We start from the raw sequence: 11,947 nt of genomic DNA, 5'->3' as shown, positions 1-11,947 counted from the left end.
GGGAAGTCCTGGAGACTTGAGAATTGCTAGAAGATTCTAAAATCCTAGGTGATTTATTGGCAATATCTTAGAGATCTTTAGGCGTTCCTCACACACGGTAAGAGATAAGTCCTATCCCTATGCACCTAGCCAGCAGAGATTAACTTTGTCAGCGTTTTACAGGAACTGAAATTGTACAGTGAAGAGAAAATGGCTACAATTTACAACTAGTTTTGTTCCTTCGTCTAGGAAATAATTCAGTCATTTCCATCTGTGCTTACTGGAACCATTATGCTATTACATGCTTTGTGTAGTTGGTGTGTGCACATGCTGATTAAACACAGCAATAGAATCACTGTTCCGGGTTTTAATGATGTTCACACACCACTTCCAATGCTATGAAATGATGATAAGTTTATTGAAGGCCAGGAGTTATATAACAAGATGTGTGATTCTTTCAAAAAATACTTTATTTTTAATTATCTGTGTAGGAGCCTGTGTGTGGATTTTTGCATGTGGGGACAGTGTGCATGTAGGCCTGGAGACAGTGTTAGATCTAATGGAGTATTTACATATATCTGTGACCCATCTGACATGGGTATTGGGGAGCAAACTGGGATCCTCTGGAAAGGCAGCAGGACTCTTAACCACTGACCACCTCTCCAGTCCCAGGGTTTGTATGTTCCTCAGTTTTGTGTCATCAGTGATTATTAACACTTTTAGCTTGTTGACTATGCTGGATCCTCACAAGTATCATCAATGTTATTCTTCATAAAAACTGTCTATTCCCAATTTATGTTAAGAAGCTAGGAAAAATGGAAATGTCCCATGAATGCCACATCTATACAAGGGCAATAGGTAGACTAACAAATACAGCATAGACTGGATTAAATCAGTAAACCAGAAAATCTCAAAAAGAGACATGGACCTAACCAAATACTCAAAGATATGTAGGAATCATGGTGGTTAGGAAGACCTTAGTATGTTAAGACATAGGTATATTGTAATTAAGAAACTCAAAATATTTTAATTTAAGTGGAATTTGATTTTCTGTTCAGTGTAGCATCTCTGGCACTTGGGAGAGGTATTTTCCAGGCTTTTCCAAGAAACCGCTCTCACCCAGCCTGCAGGAAACATCAAGAGAAGCTCAAGGAATGAGCAGTTCACACCATTCTCACTGTTTCTGGAGGCCTCAATGTCATCTCACAATCACATATAGAAGCAAAGCTGGGAAATCCTGTCAGGTGTTCCACAGGGCAGGGTAAAGGCTCAGCCACTTCAGTGTTTGCTTTGCACTTACCTAAGGTTGAGTCCCAGAATCTGCTTGCAAACCTGGGCACGGTGACACGGGCTGCTCTGAGAACTGGGAACATAGAAGCAGGTGGAGTCCTGAGGCTCCCTGGCCAGCTAACTTGACTGTGGCTTGACTACATGGCAAATTCCAGGGCAGTTAGAGATTTTGTTTCTAAAAAAAAATGTAGAGAGCTCCCAAAGTACTAAATCCAAGGTCATCTTGAGAAAGTCCACTTGTATGCCTGAATGCATGAACACGCAAGAGAAGATGGGCCACAGGCAGCCATGTGCCCTGCTAAAATTCAACATGTGCTGCTACTCAAAACGATGAAAACAATGACAATAAAAGACAATTTGGAAGTCTCTGCATATTTACCATCAACATCTGCTAGAAACACAGGATACACACAAAGATACAATGGTACATGAATAGAAAAAAAAAAACAGATTGAATCCAATGGGGGGGGGAGCAAATGTCTAGCTAAAGAAAACAGCCTAATGAAATAGTGGGAAATTATAAAATGCACAGAATAAGATGAAGAGAAAAAAGCAAAAATTATAAATGTCCAGTGTGATGTCAATTTCTGCACAGTAAGCACACATGTAAGATGCTCTCAGGCCAGAATAGTCGTCTCCACAAATTTCCTTATGGCTGTGCCTGGTCATAGCTCATGCTTGCCTACCCAAAGACAACAAAGAATTATTCCAATTGTATGTCATGTACTGTAGTGTCGGACCCTTCTGGGCCCTGTCAGTGTTTGATCCCTGCTGAGCCTTGCTGATGCATGTGGAACAAAGGAACACCCTGACCTTTTTGTTTGCCCTGAGCGGTACACCTGAGTGGCACATCTGGGCAGTAACACTGTTAAATCGGTTCCTGTTTTTGTTCCTGATTCGCTGTTCCCGAGGGTGTAAGCCTGTTTTCCCACTGTGCTTCCTGGATTTCTCCACCCAGTGAAATTGGGATATATATTTGGTGAACCACAGTAAAAGCTTGGGCATTCTCCAAACACGAATGAGTATGTGGTTTTTTTTTCTTAAACCTCGCAGGCCTGCACCCAGTTCTCAGTACCGTGGTGACGCGTATGTACCACTTATATTAAACTATCTGTGGTGATTTAATCTTTGTTTTCAAGGTAAGTATAGGAAGGCCTCCTATTGTCTGCTCTCAGAAACAATACAATTGCAAGTTTTTTTCTGCCTTTTAATCTTTGCTTTTGAATACTGTCCTACTGAGGGTTATTGTTGCTATAATGAAACACCAAGCAAGTTGGGGAGGAAAGGGTTTGTTGGTTTATATTTCTATCATCTATCATCTATATACCATCAAAAGAAGTCACTGTGGGAACCTGGAAGATGGAGGCTAACGCAGGGCTGTGGATACAGACCAGTGCTACTTACTGGCTTGCTCTTCTCAGCTTGCTCAGCCTGCCTTCTTGAATAAAGAACTCAGAATCACCAGCCCACAGGTGTTCTCACCCACAATGGGCTGAGCTCATTGTTCACTAATTAAGAAAATGCCCTATAGGAGTATCTACTTACAGCCAGACGTCTGGAGGCATTTTCTCATTTGAGGTTCTTTCCTCTCAAATATAACTGTAGCTTGTATAAAGTTGCATCAAACCTAGCCAGTACAAATACCCAGTCAAGTAGTAGATTTTCTTCAAAATGTATGTATACATATTTAGCTTCTCAGTGAGTTTTTTTTCTTTTTTCCCTTAATTGAAAATAGGCGTTTTTTCCTCACATAACATACCTTACTGTGGTTTCCCCTCTCTTTACTCTTCTCAGTTCCTCCCAACTCCCCACTCCTATCCAGATCCCCTCCCTTTCTGTCTCTCATTACAAAGCAAACAGAATTCTAAGGGATCATAACAAAATATAAAGATAGAACAATAACACATCAGAATTGGACAAGGCAAACAGAAGGAAAAGAACCAAGAGAAGGCACAAGATTCAGAGTCCTATAGTTTCTCATTTCACCCTGAAATTTGAGTTGTGGGCAGTTATGTGGTGTCGTGTAGGTCCTCGGGATTGGACCCAAGTCCTTAATAAGTGCAGAAAGTGCATTACCTTTCAAGCTATCTCTCCAGCCTGTTTTTAACTTTCACAGATAATGCTGAAGAGCTCATTCGAGAGGCCATATCAAATAACTGCTCCTGTAACAGTGTTCATCCTTGTTCAACATTCCCACCAACACTTGGGCTGTCGATCATTCTGTGTGGGATGATGTCATTATGAAGCAAGGCGGGGCCAGGATAAGGCATAGCCCATCATTGGATGAGAAGGAAGGGAGGTGGAGAAAAGTTTAGAATGAAGGGAGGAGGGGGAGGAGCTACAGGAATCAAAATGGAGACCAAGGAGCAGGATGATCTAGATCCAGGTGAACTGGGTCAATTTTATCTTGTCCAGGTGGGAGGTTTATATCTTTATTAATTGGCAGTGAATTTATTGTGTGAATATATTATGAGAAATTAACACGTAAATCTAATTGCTAAATTACAAGTTTCTGGAACTTTGATTTGCAGGCTAAAGAGGACAGTGTGTGAAAGAAATGATTGAGAAGTAGTTGGAGCTTGGGGATCTGGTTCTGTTGCCCACTCAGAGTGATGCAAACGTGCAAGGGACCACAGAATGAGATGTGTGTGTGTGTGTGTGTGTGTGTGTGTGTGTGTGTGTGAGTGTGTGTGTGTGTGTGTGTGTGTCTAAAAGGGAGACAGCTGGGAGAGGGCGCCTTGCGAACCACATGGTAGAGTAGCTAGCAGCTGGAGTGAGTAGATCTGGCTCATGGGAACTGATAAAACAAGTTCTTTTCTAGTTTTTACTGCAACATTCTCTGATGGGAATGATGATGTCATTCAGTCATTTTGCCTTTCTCTGATGGAATGGTGCTGATCTTAACTTGCTTTTTTTTTTCTGACTTGAGGTTAAGGTGAAGATTAATAATTATCTGTATTTATCATTGGCATAGATCTTGCTCCTCAAATTTCTCCTTGTCAGTTGCTCAGTTTCTAACTTGTCTTTCTTTATTTACATGAGTTCTTTAGATAAGCTGCATATTAATTCTGTACCAGCTTTTAACTTTATGAATAAAGTTATGAATAAAACCAGCCTGGGTAACACAGAGAGACTTAGAATTCAAAATATGTGAAATCTGAATGGAAATATATATCTTAGTGAGGATATTTAATATATAGTATTATATATATACATATATATAATTTTATATTGCTATTTCTTGGTGGGGGAATCAATGAAAGACTATTTAGATACAGAGTAATAATCATTTTAAAAGAAAAAATTGAGATACTTTATTAAGAATTAATTGGTTTATTCATTTAATATAGAGAAACCTTAACAATTTAATGCAGTTGATGAGAAATTACATGATAAACAGGGCAGTCAGATGTCAAGATGACTACAGGCTTACTGTGAAATCAGCAAATCAAGAAGAGCACCACAAAGCACTATGGCCTGGATGTCCTTGTTTTATTAATATTATTTGGTGCTTTATCTCCCCCTTTGTGATTGAAAAATGCCTCTCCACTTTCTTTTCTATAACTACCAAGAAAATAAAGTAATCTCAAAGAAACCAAAATTAAAAACCAATAAGCAACAGAAAATATTTTCTTAGACCTAGGAAGGGAAGTATGAAGATGTAACCACCCACTGAAAGCTACCCACCCCTAACCATGTCGCTTACACTACTTAGATGCTTGGTTCTAAGCATGTCATAGATAGCAGAGCATGTCCCATGGGGTTTACTGATATGTCTGCTGGAAGTGCTCTGTTCTTCTTAAAGCACCAAGCTCATTGGCTAACGTATCGGCACCGGTCCGGAATATGAATCCAGGATGCTGAATTCTGGAGCCCACTTCCTTCACTATTCCCTTGAACCTTCTTCAAGGCATATGTTGTGCAAATTCCATTGAGAGAGGCATGGGTGATTCAGAGGCATGGGTAGTGGTCAGAGCTCTGTGGTAGGGATCTGGGATGTGGAGAACCCCAGATGGCATGAAGTCCTCTAAGGACAGAGATAAGATAAAGACACAACAGTGGGTGACAAGGAAGGAAGATCACTAAAAATACCATCTGTCTGTTCCCTCACCGCCCCCCATGTCCCTCTCTCTGACATCCATGGAAAAGCACCATTATATTTCTCTTTCCCATATCCAAATTCTCACCTTTTTAATTCAATCCCTACCCTAAAGCCAGATGATCTTTGGAAAATACTGGAACAATTCCTCCCACCCTCCTTAGCAATACCCTCTGCTAAAAAAATTAGCACAGAAAATATTTTCTGCACACAGGAAGAAAATCAAAAATTGCTGAGTCCCACAGAGTCCTGCAAATGCTGCATTTCTACTCCTACCTCAGCTCACTTCCTCTTTTGACTAGTTTAGTTAGTCCTTTAAAACCAACCAATCTTTCCCTCTATACAATGGTTCAATAGAATCTCTTCAAAGGTCAGATAACCATGGGTATTGAGAAAGGTTAGAGGGGCTCTTCTGCCTTAAATAGAATTAGATGTTCTTCTTGTGAGATTTTTCAGAGGAATGTGATAACAAAGTGTCCTCTCCCTCTAGAAGATATATATAAGCCTTAACAGACATAAAATACAAGTGCTGTGATCTCAGACTTTCAACCTACAAAAAGTGAGAATTTTTTTTTGTTCATAGTGGCCTTATTTGTGATACCCAGAAACTGGACACAACCCAGATGCCCCACAACAGAAGAATGGATACAGAAAATGTGGTTCATTTACATAATGGAGTACTACTCTGCTATTAAAAATGAGGGCATCCTAAGTTTTGCAGGCAAGTAGATGGGACTAGAGAATGTCATCCTGGGTGAGATAACTCAGACCCAAAAGGAAATGCACTCACTAAAATGTGGATATTAGCCAAGAGTAAAGAAAAAAATAATAAAAGTACAGAGTAGCCAAGATACAGTCCACAGAACTCAAAAAGGTCAACAAGCTGAAGGGCCCAAGTAAGGACACCTCAGTCCCACTTGGGAGGAAGAAGAAAACAACCATAAGGGGGAAGAGAAGGAGGGAAAGGAGAGGGAAAGGGAACAGGGTAGGGGAGAGAGGAACAAGATCTGGTATTGGATGGGGGAAAGGGACTAAAGCCCTGAGGGCAGCAGAGAGAATGGAAACAGGTGGCCTCAGGAGGAAGGAGGTTGGGAGGACCCTCCAGAATGCACCAGAGACCTAGGAGGTGAAAGATCCTCAGGACTCAAAGGGGGGAACCTAGATGAAATCCCTACAGTGGGGAGAGGGAACATGTAGAGCCCACCTCCAGCAGAAAGACAGGGAGGGCATCAAGAGAGGGAAGGGGTTGCTATCCCACAGTCAAAACTCTAACCTACAATTGCTCCTGTCTGAAAGAACTATAGGGATGGAAGTGGAGAGGAGCCTGAGGAAAAGAAGGTCCAGTGACAGGCCCAAATGGAGATCCAGCTCAAGGGGAGGCCCCAATGCCTGACACCATTACTGAGGCTATGGGGTGCTCACAAAAAGGGAACTACCATGCCTGCCCTCTGAAAGACCCATCAAGCAGCTGAAGGAGTCAGATGCAGATATTTGCACCCAGCAAATCAATAGAAGCTGCTGACCCTGTAGGAGGACCAGCAGTCTCAATTAACTTGGACCCCTGAGATCTCTCAGACACTGGATCACCAACCAGGCAGCATACACAGCTGAGAGGAGGCCTCCAACACTTATACAGCAGAGAATTACTAGGTCTGGGTTCAGTCAGAGAAGATGCATCTAACCCTCAAGATACTGGAAGCCCCAGGGAGTTTAAAAGTCTGGCGGGATGGGTGGGATGGGGACATCCTAATGTAGATGGCAGGGGTGGGAGATTAGGAAGGAGGTATGGAATGTGGAACAGTAGAAGGGTGGACTAGGAGGGGAATTGAATCCTGCGTGATAAATAAAAATATTAATTAATTAAAGTAAAATCACCCAGCCTATGGAATTCCATCATAGCAGCATGAACAGACTAAGATACCTCCATGAGATCTTCATTCTTACTCTTCCCTGTAGTTGATTATTCTTTTTGAGAAACTTACATGTTTGAATTTTTCTCATTGCTCCAACACATAAACCTGTTATTGTGTCTAGAGCTCTGCCCAACTTGTTCTTGAAGAGTGCTATCCAAATCGTGTCTCCATTAGACTTCAGAAAATCTGTAATTGAAGTACATAGCTATGAACACATCATTTTCTGCTGCTAGAGTGAATTTTCAAGATACTCTTTTTCTGTAGCACACAAATTATTAATAGGAAAATCTGATATGATCAAATGAATCAACCAGTATTCTCATGCAGCTGATCTTAAGTTAACTAGAACTTCCTGAGATCCTTAAGTGAGATACAAACAACGTGGAAGCAGCCACTTTCCATGTAGACACAGTTCAGTGATGGGCAGGTTGATCTTGAGATGGCTACAAAAAAGATAGGTTAAAGTATATAGGTAAATCTATGCTGCAAAAGACAGCATAGATTTCATAGGGAAAAAGAATAAGATGGTTGATGGACAAAATCCAGAAATATATTTGTAGTGAAAAAAATAAAACCAGGAGAAGTAAAGATGCAGCATCAAGAAAGAAGAGTGCAGACAGGATGGCAGACCGTGAGCATTTACAGAAGGGTGAAGAGAGAGAGACATAATTACTAAAATCTGGCCCAGAATCAGGTAGCTGAACTTTGCTGCGGTGGAAGCCGTGTGGGATTGGAGGAGTGTCAGTATTTGAGAACTGCTCTGTAGTCGCCAAAATGGATTACAGGCAAAAGCAATGTCTTGATCTTTTTTTAATCAAATTATTTTGTAACTCATTAAAACAGAGTGGAATAAAACTAGATATCAACAGCAAGGAGAATCAGAGAGACCGTGTAAGTGCATGGGAATTCGATGACACTTTTGAATCTCAATAGACGCAGAAGATGTCCTTAACAGAATCAATCTCTTCCTAATTAAGAACCTTTGAGACTGAGTGTAGAAGGTTAATACCTCAGCATATGAAAACTATCTGTGATGATCTCTTAGCTAACGCGAGAGTGAAGCGAACAGATGAAGCTCATTCTCTACATCGACGATGCCCACTTTCACTGGTCTTATTCAATAAAGACATGTATTTTTAAAATTATGTGCACATGTGGAATGAGAAAGGTATGTGCACATGGGTGCAGGTGTTCAAGGTGATAAAAGGATGTTGGATCCCCTGAAGCTGGAGTCGCTGAGAGTTGTGGGCTGCCTGATATGGATGCTGGGAACCAAACTCAGTACACGTTTTTATTTGCTGAGCTACCTTTCTAGTCCCAGAACTTGAAATTGCATCCAATGAGATAAGGCATGAAAACTAAGTAAAAGAGACATAATTGAGTGATGAAGTTAATTTATCCAGATAGTACCAAGCAACTCAAAAACAAGATAAAGATTCTACCAAAATCTGCTACATTAATTCAAATTATCATAATCCAAAAACCAATCTATGAAAGTCAGAAGTTCCTCAATAAAAAAAAATAATGGCTGCACTGAGAAATGAACTGAGTATTTATCCAAGGAAATGAAAGTCATCATTTAATAGAGATACCTGGATATCCACGCATATTGTGTCACCATTCACAACATCCAGGTCATGAGATAAGTCTAGGTCAGTGGAAGACTGGTTACATAAATTGTGTTATATAGTTACGTGGAACATTGCTCAATCATACATAACAGTAAAACTTTGTCATCTGCAGAAAAATGAATATGCCTCCATGTTAAGTAATATAGTTCATAGCCCAGCATTACTTGTTTTCTTGCATAAGTGGAATGCAGCAAAAAAAGAGGGAGAAATAACTTAAACGCAGTACTCCAAGTAAGAATGAACATGATTTGGAGAGACAGAAGGAAAGAGATGACAATGGGGAAATAAATATGATCAACGTTAGGCATGTATTCTAAAAGTGCTGAGATGACATCCATTATCCTGTACAACTGACTTGTGCTAATAAAATATGTAGACAGAGGGAAAAAAGCAGGCTTCTCTATCACATAGATAGGCCTATGTCTTGGCTTTTCCACAAGTCACTCTGGCCTGCCCTTTTCCTTCATGTTTTTGAGGTGCTACAAGTCACATCTTATTTCTAAGCCAATAAGGAAAACTATGATGAAGGAAAGAAAGAAGGGAAGGGCAATGTCTCAGTTAAATGGGTACCAGAAAGTGAGGGGTTTCAGGGAAAACAAAAGGTTGTTTATATATATCCTTAGGATTAAGAGGGATACTAAAGACGGAGTTTGCTGTCCTCGAGACAACTGGAAAGAAAAAGGTCCAGACACTTCAATAAATCAACTCATAGTTTCATCTGGGATTTGCACTGTATCAGAATCTTTTAGCAACTATAAGGCCTTCATGACAGAACTTGTGGCCAAACAAAGTGCTCCTACTATTAGCTTTGAGAGAGAAAAAGCATCCTCCATTGCTACGTTGAAAGCCAAATTGAAAGGCTGGTCTACTTGAAGCTGCAAAGCCATGCAAGAAACTTGTGGTTATCAGAACTGGAAGCTACCAGGGGACTCTCCCAAAATGAAAACTGCGGGCAGATTCGTGACATAGGAAAGTAATCCGAAAAGCTCAGGGCTCTGACCAAAGACAGTCATGGCCTGTGAGGCTAAGGCTGGCAACTGAAGACCACAGATGGCTCGTTCCACTTGTTCCGTCCCCTTTAGCTGAGTGCGTTCACACTCGTAATCAGCGGAGAAGCATCCATGAGCTAGAGTTTGCACTTGAGCTGACTGTGATTGGTCTGGAGTGTTCAATCCACAGGCACAGTCCTCGGACCCTTACCTCTACCCCCACCATTTGCAAATGTCAAAAACAATACCAAACAGAGAAGGAAGAGAGTCCAGAAAAGTGAGAATACGACACTACACCGAGTGTGGAATTGGAAGTAATATGGCAAAGGAGCTTCCAAAAAGCCACTCTTTTTCTTCCAGGAACCCCAAATATTCCAGCATAAAATATAGTCCATTTTGATTAATAAAGCTAGGGACTTCGTGCATTGATGTAATGGGGATAGAAAGTGGCGAGAGGAAATGAGGAAGGGAATGAGAGGGAAGAATGGTGAGAGACAGGGAAGGACTCCTGTTAAAATAGCGTAAGGATTAAGCATGGCCCTTTTGTTTTCTGGAGTTGAAAGCTGCAGGAAAGATGTAGCAGGAAGAAAAAAAGGAATCATCTTATTTTTCCCTCTAAAATCTTTATGTCATAAAATATGCTAAGGTATAAAATCCAGAATCGAAAGCCGAATAAAGAAAGGTGTGGAGGAGGAACTGGGCCATTCTGGACTTCTGCCCTCTCACTTCCTGTCTGTGGGAGGCTGGCTGTGGCAGCTGCTGGGCTTTAGTTCCTGGAAGAGGCGCTGGGGCAAAGGAGGGCTCAGGTTGTTTCTTCTTGAGCGACTGTGGCTGCTGCAGCCGGTACTGGTGAGGTTGCCCCGGCGGTCTCCATGGCAACATTGGAGGGGGCTGGGAGGACCAAAGCCTGCACCAATAGGCCGGGCCTCGCTCCCGTGGGCCTCCAGGGCGTGCTTGGTACTCGGCATTACGCCAGGGGGAGCTGTGCTGCAGCCTGGGGACCAGCAGGCTCAAACAGAGAGGTTGCCATAGCAACAGCTGGGGAGGTTGGGGGGTGGAGGGGCGCCTAGACTCTTCCTACAGGATCTTAGCACACAGTGTCCTGGGTGCCCAGGCGTGGATGAGATTCGAGACTCCTTCAAGCGCTGCTGTGTCTTGGAGTTTCACTAAAGACTGCTGCTGAATCTAGCAGTTCATCCGGTCTCTGTAAGCTATGCCCCCTCCCTACAGAGCCTGCCAGGCAGGATTTTAGTGTGGCATAAGGCACACACCACCTGACCTCGTCTCTACAGAAATATGCCACACCCCAGCTGGCCCTAGTTCAGCAAGGCCAAGGTCACCTGTGGGATAGCACAGAACGATTGGACTCTCTCTTCCTGTGATGCAGCCTAGGCCAGAAGCAGCTGGGTCCAACCCCCTTTACTCTCTCCAGGTGTTTGTTAACCCCAAGCTACCCTGAGATCTCCCCTGTAATGTGGGCAACTTGTACATCCTGGACAAGGCAGATTTTGTTCCGCTCTCCCTCCCTCAAGTGTGCAGCTCTGTTAATCCTGCTCTTTTAGCTACTTAGGGCCCACGCCCTTCCGTACCATTCCTGGCCTGGTAAATCAAGTGCGTAGCGTATGGACCACTAAAGAACAGTTCAAACTTTTGTACAGAAATTCCTGGCACAGGGTTCGAGTGCATCACACTCACGAAATTAATGTTGCTCAGGGCCTCAAAGATTTAAACAAGTGTAGCCTGTTCAGGTAGTTAAAGCCATCGAGAAATATGTCCTTGCTTTCAAAACATTAGATGAGGGGTTGGGGATTTAGCCCAGCGGTAGAGCACTTGCCTAGCAAGCGCAAGGCCCTGGGTTCGGTCCCCAGCTCCGAAAAAAAGAAAAAAAAAAAAAAAAAAAACAAAATAAAACATTAGATGATACCAGAGTCAGGAAAAATGACTCAATCCTAACCCTACTATTTGAGAGGCTGAGCCAAGGAGTAATGCTACGAGTTTGAGATTACACGATGAGATCCAAACTAGCCTTTGTTACAGGATTCTCTC

General features: G+C 42.1%; 1 protein-coding gene across 1 annotated transcript in view; it reads right to left on the bottom strand.

Annotated features, from left to right (window-relative positions):
* Positions 1-7,051: 7,051 nt before the first annotated feature.
* LOC116884855 (nucleolar protein 4-like) overlaps positions 7,052-11,947 on the bottom strand; it is a 64,488-nt gene continuing 59,592 nt past the window's right edge. Inside the window, exon 2 of the mRNA XM_032886098.1 lies at positions 7,052-7,467. The gene's annotated coding sequence lies outside the window, so the exon portion shown is untranslated. The remainder of the gene's footprint in view (positions 7,468-11,947) is intronic.

The sequence above is a fragment of the Rattus rattus genome, chromosome 15, assembly GCF_011064425.1.
Source record: "Rattus rattus isolate New Zealand chromosome 15, Rrattus_CSIRO_v1, whole genome shotgun sequence".
Taxonomy (NCBI): Eukaryota; Metazoa; Chordata; class Mammalia; order Rodentia; family Muridae; genus Rattus; species Rattus rattus.
This window is presented reverse-complemented; position numbering and strand designations above follow the sequence as displayed.